This window comes from Paramisgurnus dabryanus, chromosome 4 (assembly GCF_030506205.2).
Source record: "Paramisgurnus dabryanus chromosome 4, PD_genome_1.1, whole genome shotgun sequence".
Lineage (NCBI taxonomy): Eukaryota > Metazoa > Chordata > Actinopteri > Cypriniformes > Cobitidae > Paramisgurnus > Paramisgurnus dabryanus.
In genome coordinates this window covers 36,871,924-36,895,353 of record NC_133340.1, presented here as the reverse complement: position 1 = coordinate 36,895,353, position 23,430 = coordinate 36,871,924, and the positions used below count along the sequence as shown (strand labels likewise).

General features: G+C 38.7%; 1 long non-coding RNA gene across 1 annotated transcript in view; it reads left to right on the top strand.

Annotated features, from left to right (window-relative positions):
- The window catches only part of LOC135735571 (uncharacterized), a 53,970-nt gene that overhangs the window by 19,561 nt on the left and 10,979 nt on the right, over nt 1-23,430 (top strand). The gene's annotated exons all lie outside the window — the stretch shown is intronic.

Below are 23,430 nucleotides of genomic sequence, written 5' to 3'. Positions count from 1 at the left end.
AGGGCAGCACAGATTTGCAACATGAAAAAGAATTGTGACAAAATCGTAAAATCGTGATTTTGCTTAAACCAATAGTGATATGATATTGTCCCCATATCGCCCAACCCTACTTTCACACTACACTTAACCCCAGGATATCTTTGTTCTAAACGCCGCTTTTAACCCTTGATTAAGGAGCACTTTACACTTGTAATTTAGAAGTGGGGTTATCCCTTAAATTAACTTAGGGTTATTAAGCACAGATATGCAAATTAAAATGTTAACTCAGGGTTTATGAATGTACAGTGTGTAACGTCAGATTATGAATACTCAGGGTTATCTCTTAACCTCTGGTTAAGTATAAAAAGTGTGAAACATGAAACAGATAACCCAGGATTCCATTTTCCTGGGGATTAGAATAACCCGGGGTTAACCATTTCAAGTTTTGTCAAGGATAACATTTTTCGAGCTCCATTTTCCAAACAGTTGATATAAGCCTGAGCTGATTAAAATGTATGCGAGCAGGTGGACGGATGTGAATCTACATATGGGAGATTTGTATTCAGATGGGACTAGTTTTTCCTTAGGTGGTCAAGTAAATGCACGTTTCACAGAAATACTTGGTGATTTTAATCCCATCTGAATAATACACATCTGCTTTTTTCCACTCACGCAACCCACAATATAAATTACAGAGCAAATAATCAATTTTTTTTACTTGCACAGGGCTCCTCTGAGAGAATTGATCTAGTCTAGATCAGATGTCTTTTACTGCTGAATGTAATTTTGATGCAACGTTTCTCCTCATTTAATTTGACCTTTTGATAAAAATCCTGTAACTAAAGCTAAATTCCTTGTTATGTTGCCTGGTGCACCTTCATTATGGATTTACATCTTTTTTTCCAACTTCTCGTTCCAGTAGCTGAATTGGTGGAGCAATGTATTAGCAGCACATAGGTTCGAATAACAGGGAATACACATACTAACCAGTCCCTACAGAAAAATGTGATTATGTGATTGCATGATTTAACGCATAACCAGCCATAGTCCGCATATTTATGCGGGGGATACATTTTTTCAAATATGCCACACTTTCGCAGCATAAATTGCAGATTTCCGTGCACAAAATATGCGGGGCTTGCGTGTTTTTATAATCCCTGCATTTTTGTAGCAACAATCACATATATCTTAGCAGAAAGTTGTTGAAAAATGTTGCATTTACCGTTATGAAGTGATGTGATTATGTGACGTGAACATCACTGAAAAGCTCCCGCAATTTTTGCAAGTTTTGTTACCGCAGTTTTTGCAAGTTACCGCAATTTTTACAAGTTCCTCGTACAATACTTTTTGTAAGATAAATCTGCACATACTTGTGCAGCTTGAATGCTCTGTATGTCGTTGTAAATGTAACCCCAATGCTAAATCATTTTAAGTGTTGGTGAAGTTGTTATTGAAATCATAATTGTGCTCTGTACCCATTTTGTGCTTTAGTAAGAAGAACAATTTGTCTCAGGGGAACAATTAAATTCAATTTACCCTCTGGACATTGCTTCAGATAAAGTCTGCTAACTTAGAAACCATTCAAATATTTACCAACCTGTGCTGCATAAACTATAATTTGATGCACTCGGCAGGCAAAATTTACTAAGAGGCTTTGCTTTGTGTGTGTGTCTGTGTGAATGCAGAGCGTATCCTGCTGTGTTAGTATCTAATCCATATTGAATCCATTTGCAATGGTATTTTTCTTTCACTCACTCTCTCTCTCTTGCTGTCTTTCTAATCTTCGTTATCCATCTCTTAATTAGCCTCTGCTTCCCGACTGCTCTGACAAACACGAAAGCTTGATCTCATTTCATGCTGTCTTTTTTGTTTTTTGTCCCATCTCTGCATTCCCTGTCGCCGACTTTTCAAAGTGCCGCCCATGCGGAAAGCTGCCAGGGCTGCTGGCCTTGCTGATGGGAAACGTGGCGCGGTTCCCAAGGACAGTTTAGCCCGAGCGGGGATCATCCCGCTCAGGCGGTCTCAGAGCGCCACAGTCACCTGGACAAAAACCAAGATAGCAGATTTGTCTCATGCTCAGCAGCCCTTTCTCTCCTTTAAAGTGTAGGATTCCCCTGAGCCATGTGTGTAGAGGTTTAGGTATACTTGTGGGAACCGAATTGATGAAAACGTTTTTACAAATTAAAGTAAACCGTGTCAAAAACCAAGTTTCAAGTATTGTTTCAAAGGCTCATACATCAGCTATTTGCAATTTGTCCAAAACAATTTGCTTTTATATTGTGCACAACTGACTCAACTTAATGATGTGGAGGTTGAACAAAGTGGTTTTAATTTTTTTTTCTGATCTGAGAAATGCTCTAAAGCGACTGACAAAAACCGTAATTTTGCACATCGTTAACATGTACTAACACACACTTACACACCAAAGAAAATGCAAAAATCGTACGAATATTTATTTTGCAAGTTCTCAAATTAAAACATGCTTTTGCTACAAAATTTTTGCCTTCATATAGATCTGTGGGAAATGTTTTGAACTTTGAATGGTTTGAAGCCAAACCACTTAATTACTGCATTTTCGTAATTGATCGTCGATATCATTTCCGAGTAAATACCCTTGGTAGTAATTAGTAGACGTCCGTTCCTAATAGAAACCGCAGGAACGCATTGCAGGATCTAATGGGAATTTCGATAATGCATTTTCCTGTCAAGATGCTTCAATGAACATGACCACTCCCCACTTAGAAACACAAGAAGAGAAGCCGGTATTATTGCTCTGTGAAAGCTTTCGCGCAAAAACAGAGCTTCGGAGGGAGCGGTAATTAAGTGTTGGTCTGATAGCTGAGATACAGTAATGAGGAAGCGTTCTGGGAATATAGAAATGAAGAGGTGTTGTCTCAAATGATCACACGCACTCCGAGCACAGACACACGGTCGTTAACTAGGGTCCTATGAGACCACATTTGAGCTTAATGATAACATAATATCCCACTTTCTCTCTCTCTCGCTTCTTTTTGTTCTTAACCTCCCTCCTTCGTTGTTACCGCCACTTATTATAAAATTCTGCTATTTTTATGCTCCCTTGCTCTCTTCTAGCCTAAAGTGCATGTGACTTCTACAAATATACAAGTCAAAGAAAAGCAAACAATTCCTTGACTGTTATTTATTGATGGTGGGGGTTGTTTTTTGATTGCATGTGTGAGATATTCGGGCTCTGTTTTCTCTTGGGTGTTGTATTTCGTCGGCTGTTCTGCGGTCCCTCAGGCGCTCCTGTTCTCTATTAGAGCTTCTACACTTCAATCACTCCCACTTCACAAGGATCACAAAAATTGCTCTCAAATGCCGACCCCTCTGTGGTCCTGCTTAGGTCCTCTCGAAATCCTCAATTACTGCCATGAAAAAAGAGAAAGATGGTTAAGGTTGGTGTTCCATCTTTAAAGCGGTAGTTTAACTAAAAAAACTAAATGTCATCATTTATTTACTTGCAATTTTCTATATTTTACAAAATTAATAGACTACAAAAAATGTATGAACTTAAAAATAAAGTCCAATTTATAGTCCTGCATAGTTTGAAGTGCACCTCTGCAAAAATGCAACAATGCGTTTGTTCTATGCGGATCGCAAGCACTGCGATTGGTCCATTAAAACCCCTCCCGTCAGGTCAAAACAAATCTATGTTGCATTTCTTCATAGGTTTTTCCGTTTGCAACAATAAGAACAAAGATTGGCCAAGTTGAGGAGTGGTTTAAGACTGCTGGTCTTCTCAAGTCATACACAACAAACTTCTTCTTTTGTGTTTTTACTTGCCAAAATGCCTCTTCTTTGGCTGTTGCAGTGCTTCTGTGGGTCACACGTCTGGATACTGCCTACTAGTGGTCTGCATGTGTAATGGCACTTCGACGCGAACAATGACACAGAAGTAGGAATGAACGCTGTCGAGGCTATGCCATGGGACCTACGCACAAATATATTGAGCGCCTAATGCCATTTTAGATCATTGACTGTTTAAAGCATTCATTTTGATGCGTCTTCTGACCTGTCCTTGACAAATTTGAATTGGAGTGGGAAGTTAACATTGAATGATTGCAGAAATTTTAGGTCATTGCAAAGCTTTCGTTGAACTTTAGAAGATTTGACATACTGTACTATGTCCTTAGGCCATTGTTTTTCAAACTAGGGTCCCCCAAACGATTCCAAGGGGTCTAAAAATAATAATTCTAGAGAGAAAAAAACAAAGTAAAAATTTTGAAAATTTTACTGTTAGGCCAATTATTTAGCTTTATTTAAGTTTATAAATATTTTGTCTAGGGCTGTTAAAAGATTAATCCCGATTAATCGCATACAAAATAAAAGTTTGTTTTTGCATAATATATAATTATTTTAATGAATTATTTGTATATAAAAATACAAACATAGATGTATACATTTAAGTATATATATATATATATATATATATATATAAATGTATATATATATGCAAAAGTTTGTGTGTGTGTGTGTGTGTGTGTGTGTGTGTGCGTGTGTGTGTGCGTGTGGTGTATTTATATACAAAATAATTACACACAGTGCACACACATATATTATGCAAAAACAAACTTTTATTTTTCATGCGATTAATCGCGATTAATCTTTTGACAGCCCTTGATTTTGTCTTTATAATACCAGAATTACTGGTTTAACACAGTTTAAATGTTTCTTTATAAAAGGATGGATATATGTTTATGGAGAGGGGTCCCTCGCTATAGGTTCATTATGTGGGGGACCCTGCCATCATAAAGTTTGAAAACCCCTGCTTTAGGCTACTTTAAGACTACTGTTTGTGGTGTTTTAAACAACATCAGGGTGAATAAATTAAGTTTTTGGAAAAACAAATCCCAGAAGTGCTTCTCTAAAAATCTTATATTTTGCCGTAACTCTTTCTATTATATATTATACACTATATGTTGAGTAAACCGAATGATGATTCTATCAGAATGAAAAATCTTCCTCACAACAACCTAAAACAACTTGGCTAAGTGAAAATGCCCAACCGATATCTCAACATATCAAAGTCTCGGTTAAATATAAAGTGCCTCCATATCTCAGTGTCTCAGTCTACCATTTTCTCAAATGGAAATTCTACCCATGTCCTCCAGCAGGGGTCAGATTTAAGATCAATGCTTGCCAACTCAACACGCCGCACAATTGTGTTCTGTACTTCACAGAACGTCCAGAGGATTGAGACGTGCCTTGAACAGATATCATCCATGCTGAAGGCAGAGCAATGTAACATTACTCTCGAGCAGTAAGACAGACACGAGTCTTTCAAAACCAATAACACATGATTGTTAGATACAGTGGGGTATAAAAGTGTAAAAGTACTAATGCTTTTGTTTGCATTTTTTTACTTGCGTTTATTTCTTTCAACTAATAAATTATCAACTCAAATATTTAAATTATAATTTTCATATTTTATAGTATTTGATATGTGTATGCGTATACTTGAACTCTCTATTAGCTCTATTAGCACTTTTCCATTGCATAGTACCCCACGGTTTGGTTTGGGTCGGGTCAGCTTACTTTTAGGCGCTTTTCCACTGGGTGCAGTACGTGGTACCCAATACTTTTTTTTTTTTAGTACCACCTAGGTTGGGGTTCCAAGCGACCCGAGCTGATACCAAAAACGTGACGCAAAAACACTGTAGGATCACGGATTGGTCTGAGAGAATCGCCACTACCAGCGTCACCGTTATAATGTAAAAGATTAGCTTTACCTTCGTGCTAGCTTGCGCTGTCTCGAGTAAACCTGTTGTCATCTGTGCATTGCTCTAAGTTCCCAAACTAGATTTTAGCGATGAAAACATCCACAGGTTGAAAATCAGGAACACCAAACCATTTTTTCCAGACTTGCAGTTTGTGGCGGCACATTCACAGGGGCGGGGCCAGGGGGGGGCCAGGGGGGGCACGGGCCACCCCCACAATTTGATTGGCCACCCCAAGTGCCCCCCCTCCCACACCATCAGTCTCGTCAGTATTAATTATGTACTAGTGGTTTTGCTTTTCTTAAAATAAAACTTCATATTTTACAGGGCTTTGATTTATTTATATTAAATTTTTTTTATTAGCTTAAAATATTAAAATATAAATTTTTGTGGAGGCTCCGCCTATGAAAAATTGTCTAGACCCGAGGAACCACTCTACCGTGACATGTTGTTATCGGAGTCAATTAGTAGGCGCACACTTATAGTAACGAACGGTGGTGGCACCAATAAAAAGCAAGGAAAAGCAAGGAAAAACACAGAGGACGGAGAAAGGAGTTTTATGCAGATAGTGAAAAAGGACAACAAAGTCATAGGTGAGTGAGCTGAGTTTTGATATGTTTCCTTAAATGTGGAAACCTGCGATTAGTAAGTTAGAGCTAGCTCCTCTCTGTTACTGTCGAGAATGCTCATTACTAAAGTTGAAGACAACCTAACGGTACATTAAAAGAATATATAAAGTCACGTTTGCCTTTGCGTTTGTAATAAATAGTCGTGTGTTAGATCGCAGTTTATCCATACGGATCAGAACCCACGTTTCAACCCGCATGCGATTCGATCGCGGATTAAACAGGGATAGTTTATAATTTGCGTGTTTTAAAATGTTAACCTTCAAGTGCTTTTAAGCAATTTAACACTAAAAAGGCACTAAGTGAGTAGCTGTATGCAATGACAGGTTAAATGTGTCCGGTCCCGTTCCAATCAGACGTAATCCTCCCTATATCCTTCAAATATTGATGTGTAAATGAGTTGCGCTATTGTATCTCATAGTGTATGGAATAGATCAATGAAAAACAACGTAACGTTTTTATGTGGAGTGACTGTTTAAGCGGCGCCGTCTGTGTGTGCATGGGTTTATTTAAGACGACAAGTGCCCTCAATAGTCGACACACGGAGAGAGCTTTGCGTTGATTCGGCGCATGCAAAAACATTAACATGTCATACGACTATGAATAAACGTCTAGAATTTCCTCAGCCTCTAAACTTTCATTGCTATTAACTGTTTTCCTTTTGTTAAATACATTTTCTGTTGCATGAAGCAGGTTTCACTTTCAGGTGCACAGGCTTTGCAAGCTCTAGATAAAACACAAAGTTTAAACCAAGCATTGTCCAACATCTGATCCTGATCTAAACCAGTTTGGATTTATCTGGATTTGTCGACTCCAAACTTACTCTGAATTTTGAAAATTAAGAGTTTGTTGTTCAAATAGCTTCATGCAACAGACCACAGCCTCAGAAGCATATTTAAAGAAAACAACATAAACATTATTTTTTTCTATACATTAACTCACTGGGGCTCTGTGCAATATGCCATTTAATACAACCAAATGTTAGGCCGGTTGAAACCGGTTAACTGATAGGCCTATTAGTTTAAAATATGCTATGCTATTTAAAATAAACAGCCATTTCGAGCCGCGCCTGCAATTTCGCAACTCGCATCTCTCTGCGCTCTGCCTCCGGCTCACACACACACACAGACCTCACAATACTTTTTAAATCCCCTACAGCGCGAAACATGAGTCCCGCAAACGGCGCCGTGCTTAGTTTCGAAATAGTTTAGGTACTAAGTGATCGCGTTGAACTTGAAAATAAAGGCGTTTGTGAAGCTCATTTGAAAATTGCCGCGGCTCATTTAATAAAATGTCAGCTCAGAGACTGCGCTTTAGTTTGGGGTAGTAATATTAAAGACATAGGATGATCATCATCACCTTTTCTGTTACCACTGAAATATAGATGTAATGTATTTCCAAATCTAAACCCATCTTATGCGGAATGTTGCCTAATAGACTGCAACACGATAAAACCAATGGATTAAACGGGCACCTTCAGAATGTGTAAAAGCACCGGCCAAAGCAGGTCTCGCACTGTGTTTGTTCTAGAACAAATGCAGCAAAGATATTTAATGCTTGTATGAGGCATATAGGCCTACACTGAGTTTTATTTATTTATGATGAGGTGCGTTCTAATTAACAATGCAATGCAAGTGAACGCGCAGTGCCGGCGCCTTCATGCACGGACCGGTAATTATATACTCTGCTATATTTGGTTTTTATTTAATAAATACATGCATTTGGTTGATTAAACATTTATTAAAATTAAGATACAATTTATACAAAACGAAATTCACTTCAAAGAAATGCTTTCTACAAAGCAAAACTTAATAAAGTGGTAAAAATCATGGCTGAGGATTTACAGAAACAAAACTTACTCTGCACTTTACTGTTAGCCTAAAAGACATAAATGTTAATAATTTGAACACAACCAGGAGAGACTTTAATTTTAATTATTGTATTACTGTATTTTATTTACTATTCGAATAAAGGAATTTATCAAAAAATAGCCTGTAGCATTTACTTTTCGCAAACCTTGTGAACATGCGAAACCAAAAGCAGTGACCTCGCGCCAAATGTTTTTTTATTGGTTTATAAAGTACAAACAGACCAGTTATGAAAAACTGAGTGTGAGGGATTTGTTCACTTCACACAAAAAGATCTTGGAAAGAAAGAGATGACTAACTGTAGTAGGGTTTAGTCCACTGTCTATAATAGCCTAATTTACAGATCCCTTTTTTTAACGGACAACCGACAACTTTGACCGGTTAACGTTGATACGGTCAACCATCGGTCAAACGGTCATCGGTTAACATCCCTACCAAATGTAATATCTTTATTAAGATGATATGCGGACAACATTCAACTTTAGGAAATAAATTAGTTTATGACTTGACAAAGTAACTGAGAAAAATGCATTATTATTTCTTTAGGGACAGACAGACAGTCAGATACAGGCAATAGGACCAATGAAAAGGTCTCAAAAAATTCAGAATTTCTTCATTTTGAAGAAAAAAAGAGAGATAGAAGCAGAAAGGCATGAGGAGAGGGAAGAGAGGAAGACGCAGCAGTAGTCCACTGACTTTTCTGCAAACCAAGGTATGTGTATTACATGCAGAGACCAGAGGGAGGTTAAAACAAAAACACATCAGGAGGTTTAAATGTACTGAATGTATCAGGATACAGTATACAGTATTATTAACTTTAATGTAGGGCAAGTTACACTAATTCACTGTTTATATGTATTTAAATGTGCCACCCCTCTCTAAGTCTGTGCCCCAGTCCGGCCCCCCCATGAAAAATTCTCTAGACCCGCCCCTGCACATTCACGACCCGCACGTCCGCATATATATGCTTAAATGCAACTTAAATGATGCCACGAGTATTTGTTCAAAAACTGTCATGTGAGACAGAGGTGGTGATAAACGATGTGCAAACATCTATTTGTGGTGGTCAATTTGAATTTTTTGGCGGACTGATACATAAATAAATGTATAGGAATGTACAACAACGCTCTCACTTGTATGATGTCACAGCAGTAGGCAGCGCAAATATAATGACACGTCTATAATCCCTCCCACTCCGAAGTGTTACTAAACTCGATGGAAAAGCTAACCAAGTCAAAGTGATGTGAGCTGACCTGACCCAAACCAAACCGTGGGGTACATGCAATGGAAAAGCACCACATGGGGTGGTTTCCCAGACAGGGCGTATCCTAAAAAAAACATCTTGCACTATGCGAATCTTAACATACATATTGTTTTGTCTCAATGGCCCACCAGTAATGTTTTTTTGTAAGGTATATTTGTAAAAACTATTTAATAAAACTAAAGCCTAATCCTGGATTAATCTAAAAAAATTATTTTGCAAACACTTTATAATGATATTGTGCCAGCATGATTTGGAAAAAAACAACAGATCGTTGTATTTCCTTTGATAAAGGAATTGAAATCTAAGCTTAAAATGCTTCACATCCCTTTACAGATTAGTTTATTTTATTAGTTTTATTCGTTGAGCTGTTTTTTCTATTCTTTTTATTGAACATTAGTATGGTAGACATTATACGTATTAGACTTTACTAACCCAAATCTCTTTAACCGCAGGGATTGACTTTTGAGATGAAACATGCACTATTTCTGTTTTTAAGAACTCTTCGGCATACAGCGTGACCTTATCAAAAGCAATGCATTCATCTCAAACCACTGCCTCTCTTTTTTTTCTATCTGTGGGTGTGAGTGTACAAGTGTTAAGGGAGAAGTGAATAAAATGACTTACAAAAACGAGATTTTCTGTTCGCCCTGAGCTTCTTTGCAACACTGGAATGATTCAGAGAGGAGGAGGAGTGAGACAGTAAGGGAGAGAGGTGGAGAGGGAGAGAAAGAAAATGGGGGAGAAAGGGGAGGACTGAAAGTACTCCATCCTCGCTCTGTGGAGACCAGACAGTGTTTGGAGGCCTTTCGTTAAACCCTTTGCCTCTCTCTCTCTCTTATCAGCTTAAACTATTGAGAGTCATTTTTACTGCACAGACCAAATAGGATTAACAGTCTACGGAGGAAAGAGGCGGCCAACTACACAGATGCGCACACGGTCCCTTTCTCTCTCGCTGGCATAATACGTCTATTCAGAAACATGAATAACGGGCTGTTATCAGAGTCCCTTTTCAAATCTGTCGTGCGCATGCACCATCGCAGTCAAATTGTGAGGAACCCCTGGAGGTTTCTTTGGAGTACCAGAATGCACTCGAAAGGGACTTGCTTGTTCTAGTAGCAGGCGTCTCGCAATCAAGTCACGCTTAATAGCCAACTAATCGTGCAACAAAACCCAAGCAAGCGCCATTTATTCAGCCGATATGTTAAGCAATCATTTGATAAAGTGGACAATTTTCTATAATGATTGGCTGAGAGGGACTTTAAACGGGAAGTGATGGATTTTGACAAGGGCGTATTAGAACAGCTATCCTTAATAAACTTTGCGTAAACATCATGGAAATTAGTCGATAAATAATTTAGGAAAAATTCATAAGTCATTTGAATACAGTTAACAAGGGGGGAAGATGATGTTACGGGTGTTGTTTTTAAACAGTAGGGGGAGCTGTTGACACACCAAAGAGTAGAGGTGAAATAAGTGAGTGAGAGAGAGAGAGAGACAGAGGGAGAGCAAGAGAGGCACTTCCAAGAAATGAGTGCTAAAAGCTGTTTTGAAAGAAGACACCCTCCCTTATCGGAGAGGTTTCGTATGCACCGTAGAAAATGGTCTTGGTGTTGTTCACAACCTTTTGCTCAGAGTGTACATGTAAGAGAGAGACAGTAAAGAGGGCAAGACAGGCAGATAGAGAGAGAGAGAGAGAGACAAGTACATGTCTGTGACCGTTTCTCATATATATGAGTAGAACGAGGTTGTGCTTTAAGAGTTTGTGTGTATTAGTTAGTTAGTGGTCAGTCGGCCATAACAAGGCAATTCTTTCTTTGTGTGGGAAATCATTGCAGAATCCCCACATACAGGTACTGCATACACCAAGCACCTCCCTAAACACACACATGTAAACATTTAATGCCACCTGTGAGCAGATTTACACTTCTTACACACTTCATAAATTAATATGGTTGTTTTGGACTTACAAAGTATGATGGATGCATGGATGGATGGACAGAAAGACTAACAGATGAATGGACGGATGGATAGAGAGACAAAGGGATGAATAGATGGACAGACAGGCAGATGGATGGATATATGGACAGGTGGATGGACAGACAGATATATGGATGAATATTTAGACAAATGGACTGACAGATAGATAGACAGACAGAGAGATAGATGAATATATGAACAGAAAGATAAATCGATAGAGTAATGGATGGATGGATGAATAGATGGACAGACAGGCAGATGGATGGATAGATGGACAGGTGAATGGATTAATGGATAGACAAATGGACTGATAGACAGACAGACAGATAGATGAATATATGAACAGAAAGATAAATTGATAGAGTAATGGATGGATGGATGGATGGACCGATGGATAGACTGATAGACAGATGTATTGATAGTTGGATGAATAGACAGATGGATGGATGGATGGATGAATAGATGGACAGACAGGCAGATGGATGGATAGATGGACAGGTGAATGGATGAATGGATAGACAAATGGACTGATAGACAGACAGACAGACAGATAGATGAATATATGAACAGAAAGATAAATTGATAGAGTAATTGATGGATGGATGGACAGATGGATGGACAGATGGATAGACTGATAGACAGATGTATTGATAGTTGGATGAATAGACAGATGGATGGGTGGATGAATAGATGGACAGACAGGCAGATGGATGGATAGATGGACAGTTGAATGGATGAATGGATAGACAAATGGACTGATAGACAGACAGACAGACAGACAGACAGATAGTTGAATATATAAACAGAAAGATAAATTGATAGAGTGATGGATGGATGGACCGATGGATAGACTGATAGACAGATGTATTGATAGTTGGATGAATAGACAGATGGATGGATGGATGGATGAATAGATGGACAGACAGGCAGATGGATGGATAGATGGACAGGTGAATGGATGAATGGATAGACAAATGGACTGATAGACAGACAGACAGACAGATAGATGAATATATGAACAGAAAGATAAATTGATAGAGTAATTGATGGATGGATGGACAGATGGATGGACAGATGGATAGACTGATAGACAGATGTATTGATAGTTGGATGAATAGACAGATGGATGGGTGGATGAATAGATGGACAGACAGGCAGATGGATGGATAGATGGACAGTTGAATGGATGAATGGATAGACAAATGGACTGATAGACAGACAGACAGACAGACAGACAGACAGATAGTTGAATATATAAACAGAAAGATAAATTGATAGAGTGATGGATGGATGGACCGATGGATAGACTGATAGACAGATGTATTGATAGTTGGATGAATAGACAGATGGATGGATGGATGGATGGATGAATAGATGGACAGACAGGCAGATGGATGGATAGATGGACAGGTGAATGGATGAATGGATAGACAAATGGACTGATAGATAGACAGACAGACGGAGAGATGGATGAATGGATAGATAGACAGATGAATGGATGGATGGAGTGACAGACTAATAGATGAACAGATAAATAGACAGATTGATAGATGTACGGATGGATAGACAGGCAGTTTTGATGGATGGATAGACAGACAAAGGGATTAATAGATGGACAGACAGATATATGGATGAATGGACAGACAGACAGACAGTCAGACAGACAGATAGACAGACAGACATATACATAGATAGATAGATGGATAGACAGATGGATAGATGCATATATAAATCGAAAGATGTATTGATAGATGGATGGATGCACAGATGACAAATGGATTGATAGACTGATGGATGGATGGACAGACAGACAGAAAGATAAATAGACCAATTGGATGGACAGACAAATATTTACTAGAGAGCATGATGGATGGATAGACAGACAATCGGATGAATAGATGGACAGACATGCAGATGGATGGATAGATGGACAGGTGGATGGACAGACATGTATATGGATGAATGGACAGATGAATAGATGGATGGATAGACTGATAGACAGATAGGTGTATAGACAGTATTTGTAGAAGGATGAATAGACGAATGGATAGATGGACAGGTGGATGGAGAGACAGACATATGGATGGATATACAGACGGATGGGCAGACAGAAAGATGAATAGACAAATCAGATGGACAGACAGAAATTTACTGTATAGAGAGACATATGGATTGATATACAGACAAACGGATGGATTAGACAGACAGATGAACGCAGATGGATAGACAAACAGATGGATGGAGAGATATACAGATAGACAGACACATAAACACGTCTGTTTACTCGTCTGTCTTTCTATTTAGCATCATGCCCTGTATTTGTGAAGTACTGTAGCATGTATTTGAATGTTCCCACACACACATCTTCTCCCTACTTTACCACAAGTTTATTCTTTTGTGCGTGTACGCGTCTGTGTCCATTTCCCCTGCTGCTCCCGTCTCATTTAATAGGGAATTCAAACAGACTCCATGATAAATGGACTACATATGGCAGCCATCAATCCTGTCGCTGACTACAACTCCCAGAGAGCAACGCATCACTGGTGCAAAGCAGGAGATTACATGCTCTGTAGATCCAGGCACTTAATTACAGTATTGCACTGCTGCTGACAGACAGGCTTGGACACAATGGGCTAATACCTACAAGAGCCCGCTAATAATTTACCTACCGAATTGACTACAGTTACTGTTGGATTCCTTCCCACAAGCTGTGATACTGTGCAGCATGCAGGCCGTGTATTAATGCCAACCTTCAAACTCAACAGTGATTTTCTGCAGGGTGCGTTTGATGTATAATAATATACATCACTATTTTAACAATTTCTGAATAAAAATTAATATATTGAATTATAAAATGTTAATTGAATTAGGCATGCAAGGTGATGGTCTACAGCATACTGTTAAAATTGGGTTTATAGTATATACATTGCATACTAATGCATACTATTTCACATACTATTTGAAAGTAAAATCCGGCATACCAATACTAGCCCAGTATCTAGCCATTATTGTTGCATACATACACTTTCACCTACTATTACACAACACAGAATTCAGTAGTGCACTATTACTCCATTCTGGAGCAGAGCAGAATCGAAACGGATATTGGAAACTGTCATGACAGGAGCGTGACAGCCCACAACCCTGCCTGATGTTACAATCTGTATTCGGCAGATGTTTTTACAAAAGCTTCTGACCCTATAAAGCAAAGAAGAGTGTATTTAGGTTCAGCTAGAGAAGATACATTTGAATCTGTCTTCTGTGAGGTGCATAACCAACATAAGGCTGCCTCTGTGACAGTCATTCAGCAATCCGATTTGCTTGCGTGAAAGGACAGATGAAAACAAATAAAAAAACAAACCCATCAGGTGTATATTTAAGTTCAGCGGTGCGGACTTAAACACTTCAAACAGCAAACAAATCCATATCTTGAGACATCCAGTCGAGCAGTGATTAAATTACAAGGTTGTCAATTGAATTTTAATCGAATTAATTACGTACGCTGATAAATCAATTAAATGAATCGCATATACTTAGCTGAGAAAAGCTGTCAAATGAATGTAATTTCAAGCATTAAGTTGTTAAGAAGACGTGTAAATCATTCAAAAGACGTGATGAAAGTCAGTTTATTGTTTGTATTGCATCAATGAATAAACCTATTGTTGGCACATTCTATTCAAGTACTAAAGTTTGTTAGTCTGTCCCGTTTTGTTCACACAGAACCGTAACTATAGTAGTCAACATTTGAAGTGGATCAAAAACATTCATCAAAGTTGTCCTAAGACAAGAACGGGTACTGGGTATTGGTTTTAAGACAACTTTTAGGAAAGGTTTTGATCCACTTCAAATGTTGACTAGTGTATATTATTTATGTTAGGCAGTATGGTACCCAGATTCCAGTATAGGGTTATTTATAGATGGTTTCAGCAACAACAACATAAACAAACAGCTTTTGTGAACTAACCACAACTTCCGGGAGACATCCACATACTGTAAAATCAAAAACAACAATAGTTTATTTCTGGAAAAAATCATATATATTATATATTGAACTAACGTTGTTGTGTAAAATGAATGTATACAATGTTAGCTACAGGTCCTTGAATTCTTGTCTGGCTGCCAAACCTCTCCGCACAGTTGTGATCTATGCTTGTCATCTCCCCTCATCTCTAGCGGACCAAAACATTTTATTTCTGACAAGGTATTTGTTTCAGAGATACAGATAAATAAATAAATACAGACCGTAAGTTCACTTCGATTCAATACCACGATCTTGGATAGATAGAGCCTACTGCCAGATGCAAAATATGCGTTAGCAGCCTTTTCTTAATGATTTTGGACAATTATTTAATCTTAAACTATGTGATTGGTGCTCTGTGGCACAGCAGGGATGTGAGCAGCATCTAGTCACAGCGGACAGCCACTGTCAGATGAAGCCAGTGTGTGTACATTCATAGAAAATAATATGTTTGATTTTTAGATACATGGCGCGAGACGGTGCCGCGTTTCTCGCCCGGTGTGCGACCTCCGTTACTTTAAACAATGTCTCTTGTTCAGGCAGTGACAGGAAAGTACTGAAGCAGTGTGCTCACAACTCAAAGTCCAGCGCTGTCTTTACGGTAAGATATGTATTTTACAAACTAGTTGGTAACTTAACAAGTTAAGTTAATAAACAATGACCGCATAAGTTTACCTTAAAACCTTCACTCACACTTATCACGTCGGTTACATCACATTTCCTCAGTCAGCATAGTTTGTTAGTACAGTCAGTACTTAGCAGAGTGATAAGATTTGAAGAGTTTGGTTCCAAACAAGATAACTTTTTAAATGTGTCAAAAATCTAGTTTTTTGTTCATTCCAATTAATATCAATCAAACTGCATTTAGTTTGTTTTGATTTAAGCCTTCATAACTAAAAATACAGCTAAGTAATAAAATAAAAACATAATACTTGAAACATAAAACATAATAATAAACATGTTTTGACAAAAAATAAAAAATGTATCTCGTTTTGGAACTCTTCAATTATTCTAATATAGTTTGCTACACTCTAAGAAAGGATGTGTTAATTTTTTACACATTGTTTTGTGTTATGCTATTTAACACATTGGGCCTTATCTTGCACCCAGCGCAATTGACTTTGTCAGTGACGCATGTATCATTCGTATTTTGCAACGGCGCACAGCGGGTTTTTCCCTCCACAGACGCACGTCGACAAACTAGGGAATGAACTTGCACTCCCTGGGCGTTTCAGCGCAAAAAAAGAGGCGTGTTCCGGCGCAAACCATCCCTGATGCTATTTTGCAGTTTCAAAAAACAATTGCGCCACTGACCAGAAAAAAAATGTTTAAAGTCAGTGGCGCGTTGCGCGTGGTTCATTATGCTATTTTAAGGACGCATGCTTGACCATAATGTATAACGTGCACAACGCGCACACACTTTGCATCTAATCTACACAGATGCAACAGTTATTTTTGCAAATCATAAATTGTTACACTAAAAAATATTAATACACGAGATAAGGGGAATCATAGTGGTGAGCATTGTGGTGATAGTTTTTATTTATTGTGTGGCTGCGTTAAAAAATTCTCATGCAAATAACGATTAAAATATTTTCATAAGTTTGATTTGTGGCTGTATTACGTTTATTTTATGTAAATAATAATTAAAATGTTTTCATAAGAAACCTTAATGTATATGAACTTGATTTGTTAGTCTACTTTGGGGTTGGACCTTGCGTTTCTTGGGTCCGATTTCAAAGCCCCCAAACCCTTTCAGCGGTGAGGGTGGACGCAGCGATGTCCTCTGCTGGCGTCAGGTCCTGAGGCAGATCCACCTCCCGTTACACGGCGTGCCCGATTTATGCTGGCAAGCTTGGGATTCCCCGTACAAGGACGTCGGTCTCCTCGGCTGTGAACCGCTCCTGGCGTGCGCCTGGTAAATCCGTCATAATAATAGCAACCCGCCACGGAACTTGCGCCCTTGCGTTTAAAGGAAATGTTGGATAGCGTTCTGATTGGTTTATTTGACGTTACGCCCAAACCACACCTATGAATAATGAACCTACTTCAGACCAACCCCTTATTGATTTGCGCCCGGCGCAAGAGTTATTTCTCACGCCGGGAAAATAGCAACAGCGCCCAAGATCCGCCCACAAACTCACTTGCGCGTTGCGCTTCGCACTTGCGTTTCAGATCGTTAAAATAGGGCCCCTTATGTGTAATTTTGTGTTCAAATAAATAAAAGGGACGTGTTCAAACACAAAATGTGTTGTTCCAATAATAACACAGAGATGTGTCTAAGGAAAACACATTAAATGTAAACTAAACACCAAATGTGTTGTTTTAACACAACCGTTTTAAGAGTGCATATTAGTAGGCTATGATTTCCGTGATGCAAAAATGAAATCACAAATCTAGTCATAAAAATGGAATTTACTGTATAATGCGGAGTTTCATTTATTAGATGAATAAATAAAAAAGGTAAGTACACTTAAATCAAATCGCTTTATAGAGTAGTGTCTGTGAATATTAAAGGTGCAGTGTGTAAATTTTAGCAGTATCTAGTGGTGAGATTGCGAATTGCAACCAATGGCTCAGTCCACTGCTCACCCCTCGCATTTGAAACGCATAGAGAAGCTACGGTAGCTGCCACCGGACAAACATGTCATCTTCAGAGACAACTTAGTAAAAAAGTTTGTCCATTAAGGGCTTCTGTATGTACCTCAGTAGATAAAAACGTATCATTCTAAGGTAATAAAAACATTACGGTTCATTATGAAAGGTCTTTATACACCTCTGATAATATAGATTTGTACTTTATTTTGCATTTCTGTCAAGAGATCCTTCTAAAAACTACACACTGTACCTTTAAATTGCAAAAATACAAATCGTCATGTCCTGTGTGTTCATTTGATTAGGTCTCAAAAAATACAGGATTTGTGAAAAAAATTATTAAATAATTTTTATTAATTCAATTAATTACACATATTTTGTGTTGTAAATAATGTATTTTATATAGGCTACTGTACCAATCAAGAGTTTGGACACACAAATGTGAAGTGTGTCCAGTCTTTGACTGTTCCTGTACTATAATATACACATAAAGAATATCGGCCGATATATCGGAATAGGTTTTTTTTATTTCCTTATACAGATATCAGCATCTGCCCCCCCCAAAAACCGTATTGGTCGGCCTATACTAAATATGCCTCATTAAAGGCAAAATATGTTATTTTCACTGCTCATCATACAAAACCAAATTGCAGATTGATGACGTTAAAACCTATCCACCAACCCAAATGATTGTTTTGGTTGTTTGTCCATTACTCAAATACGACCCACAGTTATGTTCACTAAATTAGCACCTCTACCTCCAGCAGGTGAAACATAATATATTGGAGTATGAAATTATATATTGGGGTGTAATTTTGCAATGATGACATGTATTGGGATATAATTTTCAATTTAAACTGGCAGGATTCATTGTACTTATATTACCCATTAAATTATTAAGGCATTTTGAGCAAATAACGTACCCATTATTTTTATATTATATAAAACATAGCATACAAAACTAGCACCTTTTTTATATTCCATGGTACCGAGGTCAAACAATCGATTTATATGAGGAATTAATGCAAAATCAATCACTATTTACTGTAAAGCTCAGATTTGGGGTGTACTCGCACTATCCAAACCAAACCGCGCTCGGGCGTGTGTGACCCCCAAAGCCTGGTTCGTTTGACTAGTGTGATCGCTCTGTACCGCGACCGGGCGTGGATTGGTTAATCGCGCCACGGCCGGGTTGCAGAGGTGGGCTGGAGCGTGGATCACTTGGGCCTGAGCGCGATTCAAAAGGTGAAGACGTCAGTTGCGCGACCACTCACCTTCATCTGCCTCCGTAAAAACCTTTTGATGCGCGCCGCGGGGGTTACGTGAATGTCCGAGCTGCACACGTGACAGATCAACTAAGCAATATGATGACATCTGAGAGGGCTGTCTGTAATCGGGCACCAAACGAATCCGAATAAAAAACAGACTTATCATTACGGTGGGTTCCAGTGTTAAGAGAGCGTTTTACTTCCTGCTTTTTTTCAAAACAATCGCATCTTAATGACGAAAGCCACCCGGGCTCGGATTGATAAAAGTACAGTGTGAGTGCGCGCATCTGGGGGAGTAGGGAGGGGTGACAATCGCGCTGGGGCTTGGTTTGGATAATGTGAGTGCGCCCTTGGCGTGTTCAAAAACTGAAGCAATACGTCATCTTTAATTGTGAAATAGCATTGGCTCTTGTGTGTCTTGTGACCGATTGCATCGTTACTTCCATTCAGAGACAATACACTGAATGGATGCTTAGATGATATAAATAAAAAAAAACGTTAGCATTTTAGAGTCTTCTGTAAATAAATAAAAACATGTTTAAAAAAAAATGGATTCGAAAACTGAACAAAAATATTTTTTTCATTCTCACAAAAAATAATTCTGACTTTACAATAGTTTTGGGTATAACATTTCTTGTTTTTTTTGCCGGATATCAGGTTAATCTTACATATTGTGCCTTTAAGTTTGATAGCCTGCTGTTTTGCTTTAATGCAGTCATGATTATATTGCACTGCCTTCCCCATTTCATTTCGCTGTGCACAGTTTATGGATAACTGTACCTCTGTGGTAGGGTAGCACTGAAGTGGATGAATATCTGTGTGTACGTGATCTCAATCAAAGCGATCTGAATTGCATCTGGCCCTCTGATGTGGGGATGATGGATAAAAGGCAAGTGGAAAAGAGCAAGAAGACACTAATGTCCCAGCACTCAGCGAAAAGTAATGAATGCTGTTATAACTTTATTGGCCCAATTCTGGACTTGCTCAGAGAAGAAAAAAGAAAAAATTCAATCAGTTCTGCCCGGCGAGTTCTTCCCCCACTTTGCAAGATTAAAAGATCCAATTCTCCTAGCCCAGTCCAGCTTATCATACGCATCAGTCGTGTTCCGGGTGGGACGTGATGCGCTAAGATGCACGGGTATGCTGGGATTTTCAATGGGAGAAAGTGATCCGTGTTTTTTCCCCCCGCATGTCCGCGTGCAAGCAAGGATGAGCGACTTTTGAGGATAATAATGCCTGGATGGTTTCTTAATGATAAAGTTGCAGAGTGGCATTACTTTGCAAGCAGTTCATACAAGTTTCCTCTTCTTTTTATTCACAGAATATTTATCCAATATGCAAACCACAACAAAAAGTGGATTTCAGTAAAATATCCTAAAAATATCATTTTCCACTAGAACTGAAATTGCATTTTCAAAACATTTGAACCCTGCTCTTTTTCTCTCCTTACCTCTTGCTACGTCTCCTGGTCTCAGTGTATGGTTTTCCACCCACTGGATAAATTCAGTTCAGATGCTTAAAAGAAAAGCACTCCAAAATCCACTGTCAGTCACAGCTCCCTGCAGCTTGCCAATCATCTACCCCAGCCAGTTTCTTTCCATGCTCTTATCTATGTCTTCAGGCTAAGCTAATGTGATGTGTCTTTCGTGCCTTACTACTGGGGCACTGAATGCATTGGCCTCATATTAGTTTGCTTTATCATCACACTGTATTTCTTACAATTTGCAGTACTGTACTTCTGTGCCAGTGCAAGAAGTCTAAAAGTTATTGCGTTTCCTTGGACCTTGTCTCGATTTATTAAGTAGCATTGCAGAAGCACTAAAATTAAAGGCTATTGGTTTGATTATTTGAGTATGAAGTATGAACAGTATGGCCTTGTAGAGTTGTAGAGGGTCAGTAAGTGCTTTATTCTTGCTGAATATTGTAGCTGAACTGTTCTTTCTGTTCTAGCAGATGTCTCGGTATGCATTCTGTTTTATGGTTTGATCTTTTGGAGAGCACTTTGGATGTGAATAATGTTTTAAATAGGTTGGATTCCTTGGCCCTGTACTCTATCTCTGACCTACTGTATGTTAAACACTACTTAATGTTTATACAGAGAAATGTTTCGGAGATGAGTGCAAGTGTCATTTTAGTGACCCTTATACATTTCATTTATGTATCATCGGTACAAATGGTTCATCTGTGAAGAGAGATTTTTTTAGAGGCGTCCATCTATGCGTCAGCATCTAGCTGACCTTTGCATTTGGTTGTTTATTATTTATGCGGGTTGGACCAAATTCAACTTGGTATTTGAGATACTCAAGCTGAAATGTCACATTATTCCCTAGTAATAGTTTTCACACATTTTCATTTGCGTTGTTTTGGCTTCTCTGCCAGAGAAAGAGAGAAAATAAATAAATTTTGGTTGGAAAATGGGTGTGCTTAAAGGACAAGTTTGGTATTTTACACTTAAAGCCCTGTTTTCAGATTGTTTATGATGAAATGGAACGGTTTTGACTGAAATTTGGACATATGATGCTGGCCCGAGAATTTTTGGTTTCTGTTGTATCACCCACTACCTCTACAATGGCTGCATAGGTGCACTGGAACAATCCTTCCTTTACAAAGACGTGAAACTCACCGAGTGGTCAGGGGTGTTCACTGTTATGCTCACACAAAAATCGCTGCAAAAGATGCTTTCCAACAGGTGTTTTAGCATTCGTTGTAAACTTGTGGACCTATTTTTCCAAATGCCTCACACCCGTACATTCTTCCGTTGAGAGCTTAAATAATAGACACTCCAGCCCAGTTGGTGGCGATAATCTACCTTTGCCAATTGCAAGAATACAAACAACGTTCCCGGTGGCGGAGTAATACCGTACCTCGCAGCACATCTAATACAAGTCAATAGAGTTGGACAAAAACTACTATAAAACCTGTTGGAAAGCATCTTTTGCAGCGATTTTTGTGTAAGCATATCAGTGAACACCCCTGACCACTCAGTGAGTTTCACATCTTTGTAAACGAAAGTTTAATGCATTTTAGGAAGGATTGTTCCAATGCACCTATGCAGCCTTTGTAAAGGTGGGGGGTGATACAACAAACACCCAAAAATTCTTGGGCCAGCATCACATGTCCAAATTTTAGTCAAAACCGTTCTATTTCATCATAAACAATCTGAAAACAGGGGTTTAGGTGTAAAATACCGAACTTGTCCTTTAAGTATTTGAACTTGCTAAGTTGAAGTCCGATGAGTTTAAAGGTGCATGTAGTTTCGGGTGGTTAATGGGACTTTGCTGCTGTTATCTACCCAAAGATAAGTCATCTCCAAATTGCTATCTCTTCCAAGCCTCCCAGGCCTAGTAATCAGGGGCCGTTTGTGCATCTACCTTTGATTCCTTTTAAGTTCTTGAGATTGGAGAAGGAGTCCTTTAATGTTTTTTAGGTAAATGCAGTGTGGTAAGCATCGATTTGCCCAAATCATTTTGGGTTTTAGGACCCCCACGGCGGTGCTTTTGTGCTAAAGAGTTGGAAATACGTTTTTTAAGATTCGATCACACACATAAACTACACGCTCTCCAAAGCATGCATACTCTTTGCCCGGTCAAACTCTGGCCTGCGAGGAATAGATTGATCAAGTGGAGTAGTGCAGTAGAGCACAAAGTGGCCGTGTGCTTTCTTTTCCTCTCTGGGACAAGATTGATTGTTTTTGTTGTTCCGCAACTAAAGTAGAAAGATCGTTGTTCTCCGCTAGGCCTTCCTTGAGTGCTGACCAAAACAAGCCTAAAACAGCTTTTCCAGTCTACAAGCTGCCTTTAGCTTTTGTAGAATAGTGGAAAAATCAATAGAGTGAATGGGGGAAACATTTAAAGAGTATTGGCTGCTTTTGGAGAGATTCTGGACTGACATAAACATCAGCAGACATCGAGTGGAGATCGGTTGCAGATGTCAACATTGCAACACCAATTAGCCCCGTATTGAGATCAATAATGTGAGTTTTCTAGTTGAAATGAGAGAAATCATTATTAGACATCCAGGGATGATACTTTGCAATATGGGAGGAATCTTGCTTTCTTGTTTTTTACCTTCTTTCATCCTCATTCCCCATCTGTATC